Source organism: Narcine bancroftii, chromosome 5 (genome assembly GCF_036971445.1).
Source record: "Narcine bancroftii isolate sNarBan1 chromosome 5, sNarBan1.hap1, whole genome shotgun sequence".
Classification (NCBI taxonomy): Eukaryota; Metazoa; Chordata; class Chondrichthyes; order Torpediniformes; family Narcinidae; genus Narcine; species Narcine bancroftii.
In genome coordinates, this window is record NC_091473.1 from 160,669,928 (window position 1) to 160,687,722 (window position 17,795).

General features: G+C 39.6%; 1 long non-coding RNA gene across 1 annotated transcript in view; it reads right to left on the minus strand.

The window, feature by feature from the left end:
- LOC138764098 (uncharacterized) overlaps nucleotides 1-17,475 on the minus strand; it is a 40,414-nt gene extending 22,939 nt beyond the window's left edge. The window contains exons 1-2 of the long non-coding RNA XR_011357985.1: nucleotides 17,392-17,475; nucleotides 16,501-16,550 (exon numbers count right to left, since the gene is read on the minus strand). This is a non-coding gene — a long non-coding RNA (uncharacterized lncRNA). The remainder of the gene's footprint in view (nucleotides 1-16,500; nucleotides 16,551-17,391) is intronic.
- Between the last annotated feature and the right edge of the window lie 320 nt (nucleotides 17,476-17,795).

Genomic DNA, 17,795 nt, shown 5'->3' on the forward strand with positions numbered 1-17,795 from the left:
AAAGTCTGTGTATGTCTGCAATAAGCCAGTCTTGAGTTGACTACCTTTGTGTGTGTTTGCTTTTATTTAGTAGCATCTACTGTAGTAGCTGCTACAAATTGGTGACCCAGAAGTTAAGATTCAACAAATTTGAATCCTTGTGGAAAAGGAGAAAATTTTAACAGCAGCAATAACTGCCGTCGCCGTGGCAGTTAATGCAGTTTAACATAACATAACAATTACAGCACGGAAACAGGCCATTAGGCCCTTCTAGTCTGCACCGAACCAAACACCCCTTTCTAGTCCCACCTCCCTGCACAATGCCCATAACCCTCCATCTTCTTCTCATCCATATACCTGTCCAACCTTTTCTTAAATAATACAATTGACTCCACCGCCACTATTTCTCCCGGAAGATCATTCCACACGGCTACCACTCTCTGAGTAAAGAAGTTCCCCCTCATGTTACCTCTAAACCTCTGCCCCTTAATTCTTAACTCATGTCCTCTTGTTTTAATCTTTCCTCCTCTTAACGGAAATAGTCTATCCACATCCACTCTGTCTATCCCTTTCATAATCTTAAATACTTCTATCAAATCCCCTCTCAACCTTCTACGCTCCAAAGAATAAAGACCTAATCTGTCCAATCTCTCCCTATACTCTAGATGCTTAAACCCAGGTAACATTCTGGTAAACCTTCTCTGCACTCTCTCCACTCTGTTTATATCCTTTCTATAATTAGGCGACCAGAACTGCACACATAACTCCAAATTAGGCCGCACCAATGTCTTATACAATCTCAACATCACCTCCCAACTCCTATATTCCATGCAATGATTGATAAAAGCCAGCATACTAAAAGCCTTCTTCACCACCCTATTTACGTGAGTTTCTACCTTCAGGGAACGATATACCGTTACTCCTAAATCTTTCTGCTTTTCTGTATTCCTCAATGCTCTCCCATTTACCACGTATGTCCTATTCTGATTCTTCTTACCAAAATGAAGCACCTCACACTTATCAGCATTAAATTCCATCTGCCATTTTTCAGCCCACTTTTCTAAGCAGCCCAAATCCCTCTGCAATCCTTGAAAACCTTCTTCATTATCCACTATTCCACCTATCTTAGTATCGTTTGCATATTTACTAATCCAATTCACCACCCCATCATCTAGATCATTAATGTATATAACGAACAACAATGGGCCCAATACAGATTCTTGAGGCACACCACTGGTCACCGGCCTCCAACCTGACAGACAATTATCCACTACCACTCTCTGGCCTCTCCCTTTCAGCCAATGTTCAATCCATTTGACTATCTTAAAATTTATACCTAAAGACTGCTCCTTCCTAACTAACCTTCCATGTGGTACCTTATCGAAGGCCTTACTGAAGTCCATATAGACAACATCCACTGCGCTACCCTCATCCACATTCCTAGTCACCTCTTCAAAAAATTCAATCAGATTGGTCAAACATGACCTTCCTCCCACAAATCCATGTTGAGTGCTCCTGATCAGACCCTGTCTATCCAGATGTTTATAAGTACTATCTCTAAGAATTTTCTCCATTAATTTACCTACCACAGACATCAAACTTACAGGCCGATAGTTGCCAGGCTTCCTCCTTGAACCCTTTTTAAATAACGGAACCACATGCGCAATGCGCCAATCCTCCGGCACTATCCCCATATCTAATGACATTTGGAAAATTACCGCCAGAGCCTCTGTTCTTTCCTCCTTCACTTCTCTCAATGTCCTTGGGAAGATCCCGTCTGGCCCCGGAGACTTATCCACCTTTATATTCTTCAAAAGCCTTAAAACTACACCTTTTGTAATCTCTATATTCCCCATATTTACCCAATTTGCTTTTTTTATCCCACATCTCCCAATATCCTTCTCCTTAGTGAATACCGAAGAAAAGAAACTGTTCAATATCTCCCCCATTTCTCTAGGCTCCACACACAGTTTTCCGCTCTGATTTTCTAAGGGACCAATTTTGTCTCTAGCTTTCCTCTTACCATTAACATATTTGTAGAACTCTTTTGGATTAGTTTTCACCCTGCTTGCCATAGTTTTCTCGTACCTTCTTTTAGCTTTCCTAATTCCTCTCTTAAGATTCCTCTTACATTCAATGTATCTTTCAAACATCTCCTTAACTCCATGCTTCTTATATCTAATGTACGCCTCCCTTTTTCTTCGAACCAAGTTTCCAATATTCCTTGAAAACCACGGCTCTCTCAAACCTTTTGCCCCTCCTTTTAACCTAACAGGAACATAAAGCTTTTGCACTCTCAAAATCTGATCTTTAAAAGACTTCCATCTCTCTACTACATCCTGCCCATAAAACAAATTGTCCCAATGCACACCCTGCAAGTCCTTTCGCATCTCCTCAAATCTAGCTTTTCCCCAATCAAAAACCTCAATCCTTGGCCCTGATTTCTCTCTTTCCATAATGACATTGAAGCTGATGGCATAATGATCACTGGACCCGAAGTGCTCGCCAACGTTAACCTCCGTCACTTGACCCATCCCATTTGCCAACAGTAGATCTAACACTGCTCCTTCTCTGGTCGGCACCTCTACATATTGTTGTAAAAAACTATCTTGCACACATTTCACAAACTCTAACCCATCCAGTCCTTTCACAGAATGTGTTTCCCAATCTATATGTGGAAAATTTAAATCTCCCATAATTACAACCCTGTGCTTATCACAAATATCTACTATATCCCTACAGATTTGCTCCTCTAGGTCTCGGTCCCCTCCGGGTGGTCTATAATACACCCCTACAAGTGTAACCTCTCCTTTCCTACTCCTCAGTTCCACACAAATAGCCTCCGTGGAGTTGGGCTTCATTTACCTCCTTTCTGGACACATCAGCCTTGAATTTGGTTTCTTCAAGTTGAAACCCAATTTGTCTTCGGGGTATAACGACGGAAGACACAAAATTTTGGCATGTCGTGAGTAAGTTTGATACGGCCACTGCATCACGAGTAAGCGAATTTATTGCTCCTCCTCCGGCAGATTGGAACTTACTAGGCATAAGCGTGGCATGCATCTTTTAAACATGGAAGGCCTAGGTGGCAAGAATCTATCAGACCTAATGAATGAGATGCTGGCATTGTCAGATGGTCATTCCCATTGTCTGCTTTTCAAAACTTTATTTCTGTCAAAACTTCCAGCTCACGTTGCCATACCCATCGGTAACGTGGATTTCCGCCGTCCCCATGACATGGCTCGAGGGGCTGACAGGCTCTATCGTACTCCTACACAAGAGTCTGCCCGAATACATCCAGTTTTTCAGCAGAAGCATCTCCCGCATCCAACCAACCTCCTGAATCTGCCGTCCAATCCAAGAAAGAGGAACGTGCTGATGTACATCGAGAGTGGTGTTTTTACCATCGCCGCTGGGGATCAAATGTGCATAAGTGCATCCAGCCATGTACCTACTACAAAAAGAAGTAGGGAAATGAGAGAGCCAGTTGCCAGTAGTGGCCTCGGCAGCTGGCGTACATACAGGCCTATTGTATCTTCAGGACGCTGCGGGTAAGTGCAAATTCCTTGTAGACACAGGTGCTGAACTTAGTTTGCTCCCACCGACCTATTTTGATAGGACGCATAAAAACACCACTTGTCCCTGCAAGTGGCGAATGGAATCGCCATTCCAAGTTTCGGCACTAGACGAGTCACAATCTGAATCGGTGGAACCACGTTCCATTGGAATTGTGTCCTCGCTTCTGTCACTCAACCTATTTTGGGTGCAGATTTTTTATGTTCCCATGACTTATTGGTTGACGTAAAACTCAGAAAATTAGTTCATGCCACCACCTTTCAGACATATCCACTGGCGTGCATCAAGGGAAAAGTTTCACAGCTCAGAGTGCATACGTTACACAAGGATGCATATACTGCTCTACTCAATGAATTTCCCCATATTCTTACCCATAACTTCAATGCCTCAAGAACAGCCCATGGTGTGTCTCATTACATAGACACATCAGGCCTACTGGTCCATGCAAGGGCTCGTCATCTGGTGCCTGATAAATTACGGCAAGCAAAGGCAGAATTTAAAGCAATGGAAGAATTGGGTATCATCCGACGCTCAAACACCTCTTGCATATGGTACCCAAGAAGACAGGTGGATGCAGACCCTGTGGTGACTATCGTAGGCTTAACGATGTCACTATACCTGACACATACCCAATTCCACACATACTGGATTTCACCACCCATCTGCATCATTGCCACATATTTTCAAAGATTGATTTAGTTAAGGGATATCATCAGATACTGATTCATGAGAAAGATATTCCCAAGACAGCAATTATTACGCCGTTTGGTCTTTTTGAATTCCTCAGAATGCCATTTGGCTTAAAGAATGCCGCGCAAACTTTTCAGTGGCTTATGGACACTCTAGGCAGAGATTTAGACTTTGTGTATATTTACTTGGACGACATCCTTGTCGCAAGTCAAAATGAGCAAGATCACTCCCTGGATTTGCTGTCCAACGGCTCCAAGACTTTGGTCTGACAATTAACCTTGACAAGTGTCAATTTGGCAAGTCAACCATAGAATTCTTAGGGCATAAAATTACAGCAGACGGCATATCTCCATTATCAGGCAAGGTCGACGACATCTGTATATTCTCCAGACCTGTCACCAGCTACAGAAGTTTTTGAGAATGATAAATTTTTATCACTGATTTATTCCCGGGATTGCTGACATTCTGCGACCCCTGTTTGACATAATCTCTGCTCCAAACAAAATCATTACCTGGACCACAGAGGCAGAGGCCACATTTATGTCCACCAAAGAGGCATTAGCCAAACCAGCAATGCTTGCGCATCCAAATCCTGAAGCTGCTTTGACGCTGAGCACAGAGGCCTCGGGAACAGCTGTGAGTGCAGTTCTGGAACAATACGTCAATGGCCATTATCAGCCCCTTGCCTTTTTTAGTCGTCATCTAAGACCAGCGGAAATGAAGTACAGCGCCTTTGATTGAGAACTATTAGCACTTTATCTGGCTATAAGGAACTTTTGTTATATCTTGGAAGGTCGACATTTCACCATATTCACAGACCATAAACCGTTCATTTTTGCCTTAAGCAAAGTCACAGATCCTTGGTCGGCAAGACAACAATGACATTTGACCTACATTTTGGAGTTTACTACAGACGCGTCATATTTCGGGAAAGGACAATTTGGTTGCAGATATGCTCTCCAGATCAAGTGTGTGCCATATTCAAGGTGGAGTCAACATTACTGAACTGGCTGCGGCACAATCCGCAGATCTGGATATATAGGCATACAGTACAGCGTTGTCTCCGCTCCATCCTCAACATCCATTGGAGCGCTCACACCCCTAACGTCGAGGTACTCGAGATGGCAGAGGTCGACAGCATCGAGTCCACGCTGCTGAAGATCCAGCTGCGCTGGATGGGTCACGTCTCCAGAATGGAGGACCATCGCCTTCCCAAGATCGTATTATATGGCGAGCTCTCCACTGGCCACCGTGACAGAGGTGCACCAAAGAAAAGGTACAAGGACTGCCTAAAGAAATCTCTTGGTGCCTGCCACATTGACCACCGCCAGTGGGCTGATAACGCCTCAAACCGTGCATCTTGGCGCCTCACAGTTTGGCGGGCAGCAGCCTCCTTTGAAGAAGACCGCAGAGCCCACCTCACTGACAAAAGGCAAAGGAGGAAAAACCCAACACCCAACCCCAACCAACCAATTTTCCCTTGCAACCGCTGCAATCGTGTCTGCCTGTCCCGCATCGGACTGGTCAGCCACAAACGAGCCTGCAGCTGACGTGGACTTTTTACCCCCTCCATAAATCTTCGTCCGCGAAGCCAAGCCAAAGAAAGACAGCTAGTACTGGACTTGACATTCAACAGGTGGCACCACAACAAGGTAGTCCAGAACTCTATGTGATGTATCGTTGGAGTATCCTTGACTCTTGGTCCCATTATCTTGGAGACGGCGTCTTTTTGATGACATTCACAATCTATCACACCCATCCACAAGTACATGTGGCATGGGCTTAAAAAAAACATCCTCAGCAATGAGCTGAAGAAAGACACCGCGCAGTGGGCTGAAGAAAGACGACGCGCAGTGGGCTGAAGAAAGACGGCGCGCAGTGGGCTGAAGAAAGACGGCGCGCAGTGGGCTGAAGAAAGACGGCGCGCAGTGGGCTGAAGAAAGACGTCACACAATGGGCACGAATGTATATATCCTGCCAATCTGCGAAAATTCAACACCACATCAAGGCACCCCTGCCGCCTTTCCCGACAATACGCAGAAGATTTGAGCATGTGCACGTGGATCTGGTTGGACCATTACCAGTATCACAGGACATGAGGTATATTCTCACGGTAGTAGACCACTTCACATGCTGGCCAGAGGCCATTCCATTGCCAGTCAGTGATACTGAGACATGTGCTAGAGCGTTCATCTTAAATTGGATTGCTAGATTTGGAGTGCCTACACACATAACTTCGGACCGCGGACCACAGTTCACTGCGGCGTTATGGGCTTCCTTGGCTCATTTTTGTGGTACACAGTTGCACCAAACTACTGCGTAACATCTGCAGTCCAATGGCCTGGTGAAACGTTTCCATCGACAACTTAAATCTTCACTGAAGGCCCAACTCATCAGCCCCAACTGGGTCGATGAACTACCTTGGGTTCTACTAGGAGTACGAACAGCTCCAAAAGAAGATCTGTCTGCAGAATTGATGTATGGTATGTCCCTTTTGGTTCCAGGAGATATTCACTTCACAAGCAATTCAGACATGGACGTCCTGCAACAACTTCGCATGGGTATTGCTAACAGTAAACCATCCTCTACCAACTGGCCTGGCAAACCTCGGCAACAAATGCCCCAATCACTATTAAACACTGATTTTGTATTCGTACGAAGACAGGCTCCAGGGGCACTGTTACTAAAACCATATGAAGGACCATTTTGTGTGATTAAGGGAAATGGAGTAGTATATACATTAGACATCGGAGGCCATCTGCAGCTATTCAGCGTGGACAGACTTAAAACTGCCCATACCAACCCTAATGTACTTCACCAGTTCAGTTCCCTCAACCCAGGCAACGTGGACGTCCGCCTAAGTCGAGCATACCTGGCATCTTAAGTTACGGTGACGATTCTGGGGGGTGATGTAGTGGGCGCACAGCGTGGTATTGTGAACCGCCACCGTCAGTTCAGACTTGCCTGACACATCGCGAGCTAGCAGTGCTGGGTGCCAAAGTACAGCGAGTGAATCAGATGAAGCCCCTGCCTAAAGAGGCGGGGCACTAATGGCTCATAGCTTTAACTTGCTGGTCCTGTTCACTAACAAGTTCATTAACAGGCAGTGAATAAAAGGTCTGTGTATATCTTCAACAAACAAGTCTTGAGTTGACCATCTTTGTGTGTGTTTGCCTTTATTTAGTAGCGTAGTAGCTGCTACAATGTAGTATTTGACTGTGGAGCATCATTTCAAGGAGTTTCATTGAATTCTCAACTTCCACAAGGTCCAGACTTAACCAGTACTTTAATAGGTGTTTTGATAAGATCTAGTGAAGAGCCCATTGTAATTAGAGCAGATATTGAAGCGATGTTTCATCAAATTAAAGTACTACCAGAAGATCGTGATTTTCTATAATTGTTATGGTGGCCTAATGGTGATTTCAGTAAAGATATGATTGAATATAGAATTACAGTTCATTTATTTGGACAACTTCATCACTGAGTTGGGCAAATTTTGCTCTCAGGAAAAGTGCTGAATAAAATGAAGAGAAATTTCATTCTCAAGATGTGAACATCTTCAGAAATAATTTCTATGTTGATGATTGACTGACTTCAGTGGTTTCAGAAAAAGAAGCAACAAATCTTTATCAAGAGTTAAAAAGATCTGTAATAAAGGAGGTTTCTTCCTTATGAAATGGATTAGCAACAATCGAGATGTGTCGGCTGTTATTCCTGAGGCAGAAAGAGCAAAGGAGATAAAGGATCTTGACTTGGATTGTGATGTTCAACCTGCTGAAAGAATTCTAGGGGGGCCTTGGTGGGTTCAATCTGATGTTTTCAAATTCAAAATTGTCCTGAAAGAACGACCTTTGACAAGAAGAGGTATTCTTTCGATCATAAGATCAATATATGGTTCTTTAGGAATATTGGCATCAATAGTATTAATAGGCAAGAAAATTCTGCAAGAATTGTGCAGAAGAACATTTGGATGGGATGAAACTATACCAGATTCCATCGCACAAATTGGATGAATTGGATTGAGAGTCTTAAAATGTTAGAAATTTTTGAAGTCAATAGATGTTTTAAACCAACAGACTTTGGAATTGCCACATTTGCTCAGTTACACATTTTGCTGACTTAAGCAAAGGTGGTTTTGGTCCTGTCAGTTATTTAATTCTGCAAAATAACCAAGAGTGAGTACATTGTGGATTTGTAATGGGAAAAACCAGAGTGGCTCCATTAAAGCCAGTCATCATCCCTCGAATGGAATTGACTGCTGCTAAAGTGGCGATCAAAATGGACACCGTGTTAAGAAGAGAATTACAGATGGAGTTAGCAGACTCTATGTTTTGGACTGATAGTACATTAATAACAAAACCATGAGGTTTCGTACCTTTGTGACTAACAGAATTAATGAGATCGAGAAGGTTTTGCATGTTAATCAATGGAGATATGTTAAAACAGTGGATAATCCAGCTGACATGGCTTCACAAGGATCAAAAGTTCAATCCTTTCTGAAAAGAGTCAACACATGGGTGTCCGGTCCTCAATTTCTTTTGCAATCTCAAGAAGAATGGCCTCAAAATCCAGAAGAGTTAAAAGAATTTTCAATGAAGGATCTGGAAACCAAACACTAATGTGAAAACTACTCAAATATCTAATGAGAATGATCCGATTATTCAATTAATTTGCTATTATTCTTCATGGTTTAGTTTGAAAAAGGCAGTAGCATGGATTCTTAGATTAAAAACTATGTTTTTACATCGTATCAAAAAAGAAAATCTGAAGTCTCAAAATAGCTGTTACCTAACAGTTGATGATTTGACAAATGCTGAATTGGCGATGATTCGTTTTTGTCAAAAAAAAAGGCGTTTGATAATGAGATATCAAAATTGAAGAAGAATCTGAATGTTACAAAAACAAGTCTTGTTTTTTACCTATTCTGGTAAACGATGTATTGAGAGAAGAAGGAAGATCGGAAAAAGCAATAATGCCAGAAGTGAAACATCCAAGTATATTAGCTAAAGAATTTCCTATTTCTGAATTGATTGTTCTGCATAAACATGAGAAAACAGGTCATGGTGGTTGGAATCACGTGTTGTCAAAATTATGCCAGAAATATACTGTTGGGTCCCATTTATTTAACTTTTGAGGTGTAATATATAGCCTGTGTATCCAGTTATATTGTATCATACGTAACCTCGTATTTATTGTATTTCTCATAGTTCCGGAGCATAACTTCTCCCATGTTTCATTCTTTATCTTTATGTTTAGATCTTGTTCCGATTTTTGTTTAGTTTTACCATTTGTTTCCTCGTTCTCCTTTTCTTGCAGTTTAATATACATATTTGTTATAAATTTTTTGATTATCATTGTGTCTGTAATCACATATTCAAAATTACTTCCCTCTGGTAAACTCAGACTGCTTCCTAATTTGTCCTTCAAGTAGGATCTCAGTTGGTAATATGCCAGCTCTGTATCGTGAGTTATATTATATTTATCCTTCATTTGTTCAAAGGATAATAATTTATTTCCTGAACAGCAATTTTCTATTCTTTTGATCCCTTTTTTCTCCCATTCTCTAAAGGAAAGGTTATCTATTGTAAAAGGGAGTAACTTATTTTGCGTCAATATTAGTTTTGGTAATTGATAATTTGTTTTATTCCTTTCTACATGAATCTTCTTCCAAATATTGAGTAGATGATGTAATACTGGAGAACTTCTATGTTGTACCAATTTTTCATCCCATTTATATAATATATGTTCAGGTATCTTTTCCCCTATTTTATCTAATTCTAATCTAGTCCAATCTGGCTTTTCCCTTGTTTGATAAAAATCTGATAGGTATCTTAATTGTGCGGCTCTATAATAATTTTTAAAGTTTGGCAGTTGTAAGCCTCCTTGTTGATACCATTCTGTTAATTTATCTAGTGCTATCCTCGCTTTCCCCCTTTCCATAAAAATTTCCTTATTATTTTCTTTAACTCCTTGAAGAATTTCTCTGTAAGGTGTATTGGCAATGCCTGAAATAGGTATAATATCCTTGGAAAAATGTTCATTTTTATACAGTTTATCCTTCCTATTAGTGTTACTGGTAAATCTTTCCAATGCTGTAAATCATCCTGTAATTTTTTCATTAGTGGATAATAATTGAGTTTATATAGTTGGTCGAGATTTTTATTTATTTGTATACCAAGGTATCTTATTACTTGCATTTGCCATCTGAATGGTGATTCCTTCTTAAATTTTGAGAAATCCGCATTATTCATAGGCATTGCTTCACTTTTATTTACGTTAATCTTGTAACCCGACACCTCTCCATATTCCTTCAATTTCTTATATAATTCTTTTATTGATAGTTCTGGTTCTGTTAAGTATACTATAACATCATCCGCAAATAAACTGATTTTATATTCCTTGTCTTTTATTTTTATCCCTTTTATATTATTTTCTGTTCTTATCAATTCTGCTAGTGGTTCTATAGCTAACGCGAACAATAAAGGTGATAGTGGGCATCCCTGCCGTGTTGACCTGCTTAAGTTAAATTGCTTTGATACATATCCATTTACTGTCACTTTTGCCAATGGTCCCTTGTATAATGCTTTAATCCAATTAATATACTTCTCTGGTAAACTGAATTTTTGCAATAAATAATTCCATTCTACTCTGTCAAAGGCCTTCTCTGCGTCTAAAGCAACTGCTACTGTTGGCGCTTTACTCCCTTCTTCTGCATGAATTAAGTTAATAGATTTACAAATATTGTCTGTTGCGCGTCTTTTTTTAATAAATCCAGTTTGGTCTAGATTTACCATTTTCAGTACATACTCTGCTAATCTGTTTGCTAATAGTTTAGCTATTATCTTATAATCTGTGTTAAGTAAAGATATTGGTCTATATGATACTGGTGCAAGTGGATCTTTCCCTTGCTTTAGTATTACTGTAATTATTGCTGTTTTACATGAATCTGGTAAGCTTTGTGTTTTATCAATCTGGTTGATTACTTCCAGGAGGGGAGGAATTAATAAATCTTTAAATGTTTTATAGAATTCTATTGGGAATCCATCCTCTCCTGGTGTTTTATTATTTGGTAATTTTTTTATTATCTCTTGTATTTCTACTATTCCAAATGGTTCAGTTAATTTATTTTGCTCCTCTATTTGTAGTTTTGGTAGTTCAATTTTAGTCAGAAATTCCTCTATTTTCCCTTCTTTCCCTTCGTTTTCAGTTTGGTATAATTGTTCATAGAATTCTCTAAAGTTTTCCTTGATCTCCTTTGGATTATATGTGATTTGTTCGTCTTTTTTCCTTGATGCCAATACCATTTTCTTAGCTTGTTCTGACTTAAGCTGCCATGCTAGAATTTTGTGCGTTTTTTCCCCCTAGTTCATAATATTTCTGTTTTGTCTTCATTATATTCTTCTCCAGCTTATATGTTTGTAGTGTTTCATATTTTTTTTTCTGCCAATTCTCTTCTTTTAGTTGTATCTTCCATCATTGCTAATTCTTTTTATATATTTACTATTTCCCTTTCCAACTGCTCTGTTTCCTGATTATAGTCCTTCTTCATCTTGGTTACATAACTTATTATTTGCCCTCTAATGAACGCTTTCATTGCATCCCATAGTATAAACTTATCTTTCACTGATTCCGTGTTTATTTCAAAATACATTTTAATTTGTCTTTCAATGAATTCTCTAAAATCCTGCCTTTTGAGTAACATGGAGTTTAATCTCCATCTATACATTCTTGGAGGGATGTCCTCTAACTTTATTGTCAATATTAAGGGTGAATGGTCCAATAATATTCTAGCTTTATATTCTGTTTTTCTTACTCTATCTTGCATACGAGCTGATAACAAAAATAGGTCTATTCTTGAGTATGTTTTATGTCTAGCCGAGTAATAGGAATATTCCTTTTCCTTTGGGTGTTGTTTCCACCATATATCCAAAAGTTGCATTTCTTCCATCGATTTAATTATAAATTTGGTTACTTTGTTCTTTCTGTTCATTTTTTTCCCAGTTTTGTCCATATTTGAATCCAAATTCAGGTTGAAATCCCCTCCTATTAATATGTTCCCTTGCGTATCTGCTATCTTCAAAAAAATATCTTGCATAAATTTTTGATCTTCTTCGTTAGGTGAATATACATTGAGTAGATTCCAAAACTCCAAATATATCTGACATTTTATCATTACATATCTCCCTGCTGGATCTATTATTTCCTCTTCTATTTTAATTGGCACATTTTTACTAATTAATATAGCTACTCCTCTTGCTTTTGAATTATACGATGCTGCTGTTACGTGTCCTACCCAATCTCTGTTTAATTTCTTGTGCTCCAATTCAGTTAAATGTGTTTCTTGCACAAATGCTATATCAATTTTTTCTTTTTTCAGTAAATTTAGCAGTTTCTTCCTTTTAATTTGGTTATGTATTCCATTAATATTTAAAGTCATATAGTTCAGAGTAGCCATTTTATACTTTGTTTATCTTCTCTTTCCGTTTCTCCATCATTACCTTTCCTTCTTATCCATTTCTGCTTTCTTGTTTTGAACACTTTATAAGACAACATTTCTAAAACATCAAACATTTTCCCTATTCTCCTATTTAAAACTTCTTTAACCCCAATCTCCCCTCCCCCTCCTGAGTTGTCCTTTATCCCTTGTCGGACAACCACATTTCCCCTCTCCATTTGGATTTGTGAATTCACTCGCAAACGTCAGCTGATTTTGCAGTGACCGCAACTCCTCCCCACCCAGCCCCCCCCAGAAAAGATTTCAATTTTCATATGTAACAAAGGTCACTCTTTTAATTCCCTCCTTATTCCCTCCATTCCATTTCCCTCCCTTATTAATTCTTGTCTATACTCTATATATTTTCCTCTAAATATGATACATTCATGTATGCACACTATATATATCTACACACATATACCCCTTTACACACATACATATAGATCGTGGTCATTTTTACTCTTATTACATGTCTTCATCTCTCTGCTTGTTTTGTAGTTGTTCTGCAAATTTCCTTGCTTCCTCTGGATCCGAGAATAGTCTGTTTTGTTGCCCTGGAATAATTATTTTAAGTACCGTTGGGTACCTTAACATAAATTTATATCCTTTTTTCCATAAGATCGTTTTCGCTGTATTGAACTCCTTCCTCTTCTTCAGGAGTTCAAAACTTATGTCTGGATAGAAAAAAATTTTTTGACCTTTATATTCCAGTGGCTTTTTGTCCTCCCTTACTTTCTTCATTGCTTTCTCCAATATATTTTCTCTTGATGTATATCTTAAGAACTTTACTAAAATTGATTTTGGTTTTTGCTGCGGTTGTGGTTTCGGGGCTAAAGTTCTATGTGCCCTCTCTATTTCCATTTCTTCCTGTAATTCTGGTCTTCCCAGGACCCTGGAGATATAATCTTTTATAAATTATTTCATATTCTTGCCTTCTTCATCTTCCTTAAGGCCCACTATCTTTATATTATTTCTTCTATTATAGTTTTCCATTATATCTATCTTCTGAGCTAACAGCTCCTGTGCTTCTTTAGCTTTTTTATTAGATTCTTCTAATTTCTCTTTTAAGTCTTTTACTTCCATATCTACAAATGTTTCTCATTTTTCCATATTTTCCACTCTTTTTGCCAATTCTGATATGGCCACTTCCATTTTATTCATTCTTTCTTCTGCATTCTTAATTCTTTTTATCTCATCAAATTCTTGTAATTGCCATTCTTTCACTGATTCCATATATTCTTTAAAAAAAGCTACATCCATTGTCTTGCCTTTCTCTTCTTCTTCCACTTCTTTCTGTTGTTCTTCTTCTTCTTCCTCTGGGTTGACCATCTTTTTTTGTTTTCTTTTTACCCTCTTCTTTCTTGTTCTCGTTATTGTCTCTGCTCTGCACCTGCTGCTGTGCTGCAGGTGTCTCTCTCAGCTGTGGAGATCGACTCCGCAGCTGCTCCCCCCTCCCGTCAGTGTGTTTTTTTTCATGCGCATCGCACATGCGCGACTCCCGAGTCCGGGACCTCCACTGACCTGAGGGAGCGGGCCTCTCTCTCCGCGGCGGGCCTCTTCGGACAGGTAAGGCCTTCACCTTCTTCTTCCGACGTCTTTCCTTCTTCTTTTCTTCCCGTTGTTTTTGGTTTTTCTTTCTTCGCTGCCATTTTCTTCACACTTTTACTTTCACTTTGTTTTGGTTTTTAAGTTTGTGCCTTTGTTTTTTCTCTATCTTTTTTTAACTTTTCTGGAGAGGGCTGGAGTTCCCCTACCGGCCACTACTCCATCACGTGACTCCCCCCTTTTCTCCCATTCTCTAAAGGAAAGGTTATCTATTGTAAAAGGGAGTAACTTATTTTGCGTCAATATTAGTTTTGGTAATTGATAATTTGTTTTATTCCTTTCTACATGAATCTTTTTCCAAATATTGAGTAGATGATGTAATACTGGAGAACTTCTATGTTGTACCAATTTTTCATCCCATTTATATAATATGTGTTCAGGTATCTTTTCCCCTATTTTATCTAATTCTAATCTAGTCCAATCTGGCTTTTCCCTTGTTTGATAAAAATCTGATAGGTATCTTAATTGTGCGGCCCTATAACAATTTTTAAAGTTTGGCAGTTGTAAGCCTCCTTGTTTATACCATTCTGTTAATTTATCTAGTGCTATCCTCGCTTTCCCCCCTTTCCATAAAAATTTCCTTATTGTTTTCTTTAACTCCTTGAAGAATTTCTCTGTCAAGTGTATTGGCAATGCCTGAAATAGGTATAATATCCTTGGGAAAATGTTCATTTTAATACAGTTTATCCTTCCTATTAGTGTTAGTGGTAAATCTTTCCAATGCTCTAAATCGTCCTGTAATTTTTTCATGAGTGGATAATAATTGAGTTTATATAGTTGGCCGAGATTTTTATTTATTTGTATACCTAGGTATCTTATTGCTTGCATTTGCCATCTGAATGGTGATTCCTTCTTAAATTTTGAGAAATCCGCATTATTCATTGGCATTGCTTCACTTTTATTTATGTTAATCTTGTAACCCGACACTTCACCATATTCCTTCAATTTCTTATATAATTCTTTTATTGATAGTTCTGGTTCTGTTAAGTATACTATAACATCATCTGCAAATAAACTGATTCCTTGTCTTTTATTTTTATCCCTTTTATATTATTTTCTGTTCTTATCAATTCTGCTAGTGGTTCTATAGCTAACGCGAACAATAAAGGTGATAGTGGGCATCCCTGCCGTGTTGACCTGCTTAAGTTAAATTGCTTTGATACATATCCATTTACTGTCACTTTTGCCAATGGTCCCTTGTATAATGCTTTAATCCAATGAATATACTTCTCTGGTAAACTGAATTTTTGCAATAAATAATTCCATTCTACTCTGTCAAAGGCCATTCCTGCGTCTAAAGCAACTGCTACTGTTGGTGCTTTACTCCCTTCTACTGCATGAATTAAGTTAATAAATTTACAAATATTGTCTGTTGTGCATCTTTTTTTAATAAATCCAGTTTTGTCTAGATTTACCATTTTCGGTACATACTCTGCTAATCTGTTTGCTAATAGTTTAGCTATTATCTTATAATCTGTGTTAAGTAATGATATTGGTCTATATGACGCTGGTGCGAGTGGATCTTTCCCTTGCTTTAGTATTACTGTAATTATTGCTGTTTTACATGAATCTGGTAAGCTTTGTGTTTTATCAGTCTGGTTGATTACTTCCAGGAGGGGAGGAATTAATAAATCTTTAAATGTTTTATAGAATTCTATTGGGAATCCATCCTCTCCTGGAAGCATCCGTATCTTATAGTTAAGTCTTTCATGCAGCCCCGATCAAACATCTGGAAATCCAAGTATTCAACATTCACCGATTCCCCTCGACCCACTGTTGCCACTCCAATAAATTTGTCAAACATGATCTGCCTTTCCTGAATCCATGTATATTCCTGATGGAACAATTTCTATCCAGATGTCTCACAATTATAGCTTCAAGTATGTTCCCGACTACAGATGTTAAGATAACTTGTCTACAGTTACCTGTCTTATGTCTACACCTTTTTTTAAACAGTGCCATGATATTTGGAGACATCCAATCTGCTGGAATCTGCCCAGAGTCTGGAGAGTTTTGATAAATGATCAATGATAACCTTTGTCACTTCGTTCAGTAGTCTGGATACTTTCCATCAGGACCAGGGGCCAACTACCATTAGACTCACTCCTTTGTGTAGCATGACCTCTTCCCTCCGAGCTATTGTGTCAGGTACTCACCTCCTATCGCAACCATAACATCTTCTTTGGCATGGTACAAGTGTCCTCCACTATGAAGACAAACACAAAAAAATTGTTCAAAGCCTCAACCATTTCCACATAAAAACTTTGACTATTTGTTCTTATTTTGTGCGAGTTGACTTTCCCCTCCTTCATTGCTTAGTGCTTCTTCATTGCTTTTTAAAACTTTCCCAATCTTCCAGTTTCCCACCACCCTGGGTGACTGTATGAATGAGCCTTTAGTTTGATGCCTTCCTTTATTTCCTGAGGTATCCAAGGCTGGCTGTCTCCACAATGATTGTCTTTGCTTTTAACTGGAATATACTGTTGTTGACTACAGTGGAAAAACTCTTTGAAAGTCAACCAACAAGGGAAGAAGCTGTTCCTCAGCCTGATGGTACTGGTTCTGATCCTCCTGTATCTCTTCCCCAATGGGAGCAGCTGAATGATGCTGTGTGTGGGGTGGAAGGGGTCCTCAATGATTTTGCACACCCGGTGGATTGCGTCAATGGGGGGGGGGGGGTGGGGGGAGAGAATCCAGTGGTCCTCCAGTGACATTGAAGGTGTGGAACCCTGAAGTCCAGCACCTTTAGGTTCAAGAATAGTTTTATCCCCAACAGCTGCCAAACTCTTTAACCTTCTTGCACTACCTGAATCCTAACCCAGATCTACTCTGGGATCAGTACAAGATCCCCTGTTGGATCTGCACTATCCCCTCCGACCATCCCCTCCCTTTCATGGAACACTTTGTCCTCAGTAGACACTTTACCTTCGTCCTCCCTCACACACACCTCAACAAGTTCCACGCCCAACACAATGCTGATCTCTTCTTCTGCCATCTCTGTCTCAGAGCCTACATGCTCAACAGATTTTTCACCCCTCACTGATTACCTCTTCTCCTGCTTCAAGCCTTCTTCCTCCTCTTGGTCACCTCATCCTGGACTTCTGCCGGCTCTGGAGCATTTCATTTCCAACTGCCGCTGAGACATTAATAATAAGATCATAAGACATAGGAGCAGTACTAGGCCATTCAGCCCATCGAGTTTGCCCCAACATTTAATCATGAGCTGATCCATTTCCCCACTCAGCCCCACTGCCCAGCCTTTTCCCCATAATCTATTCATGAACCTATCAAGTGCTGCCTTAAACCATCTCAACTTCACCTATTCCAATCTCACCTTCTCAGAATGAATGCCCTCGACTCTCTCTGTGCAATTCCAACTTTTCTATCAAATCTGCAGGCACAGGTGGCCTGACACGCTGACCTCTTCCTTGCTGAGGCCAGACAACTGCTC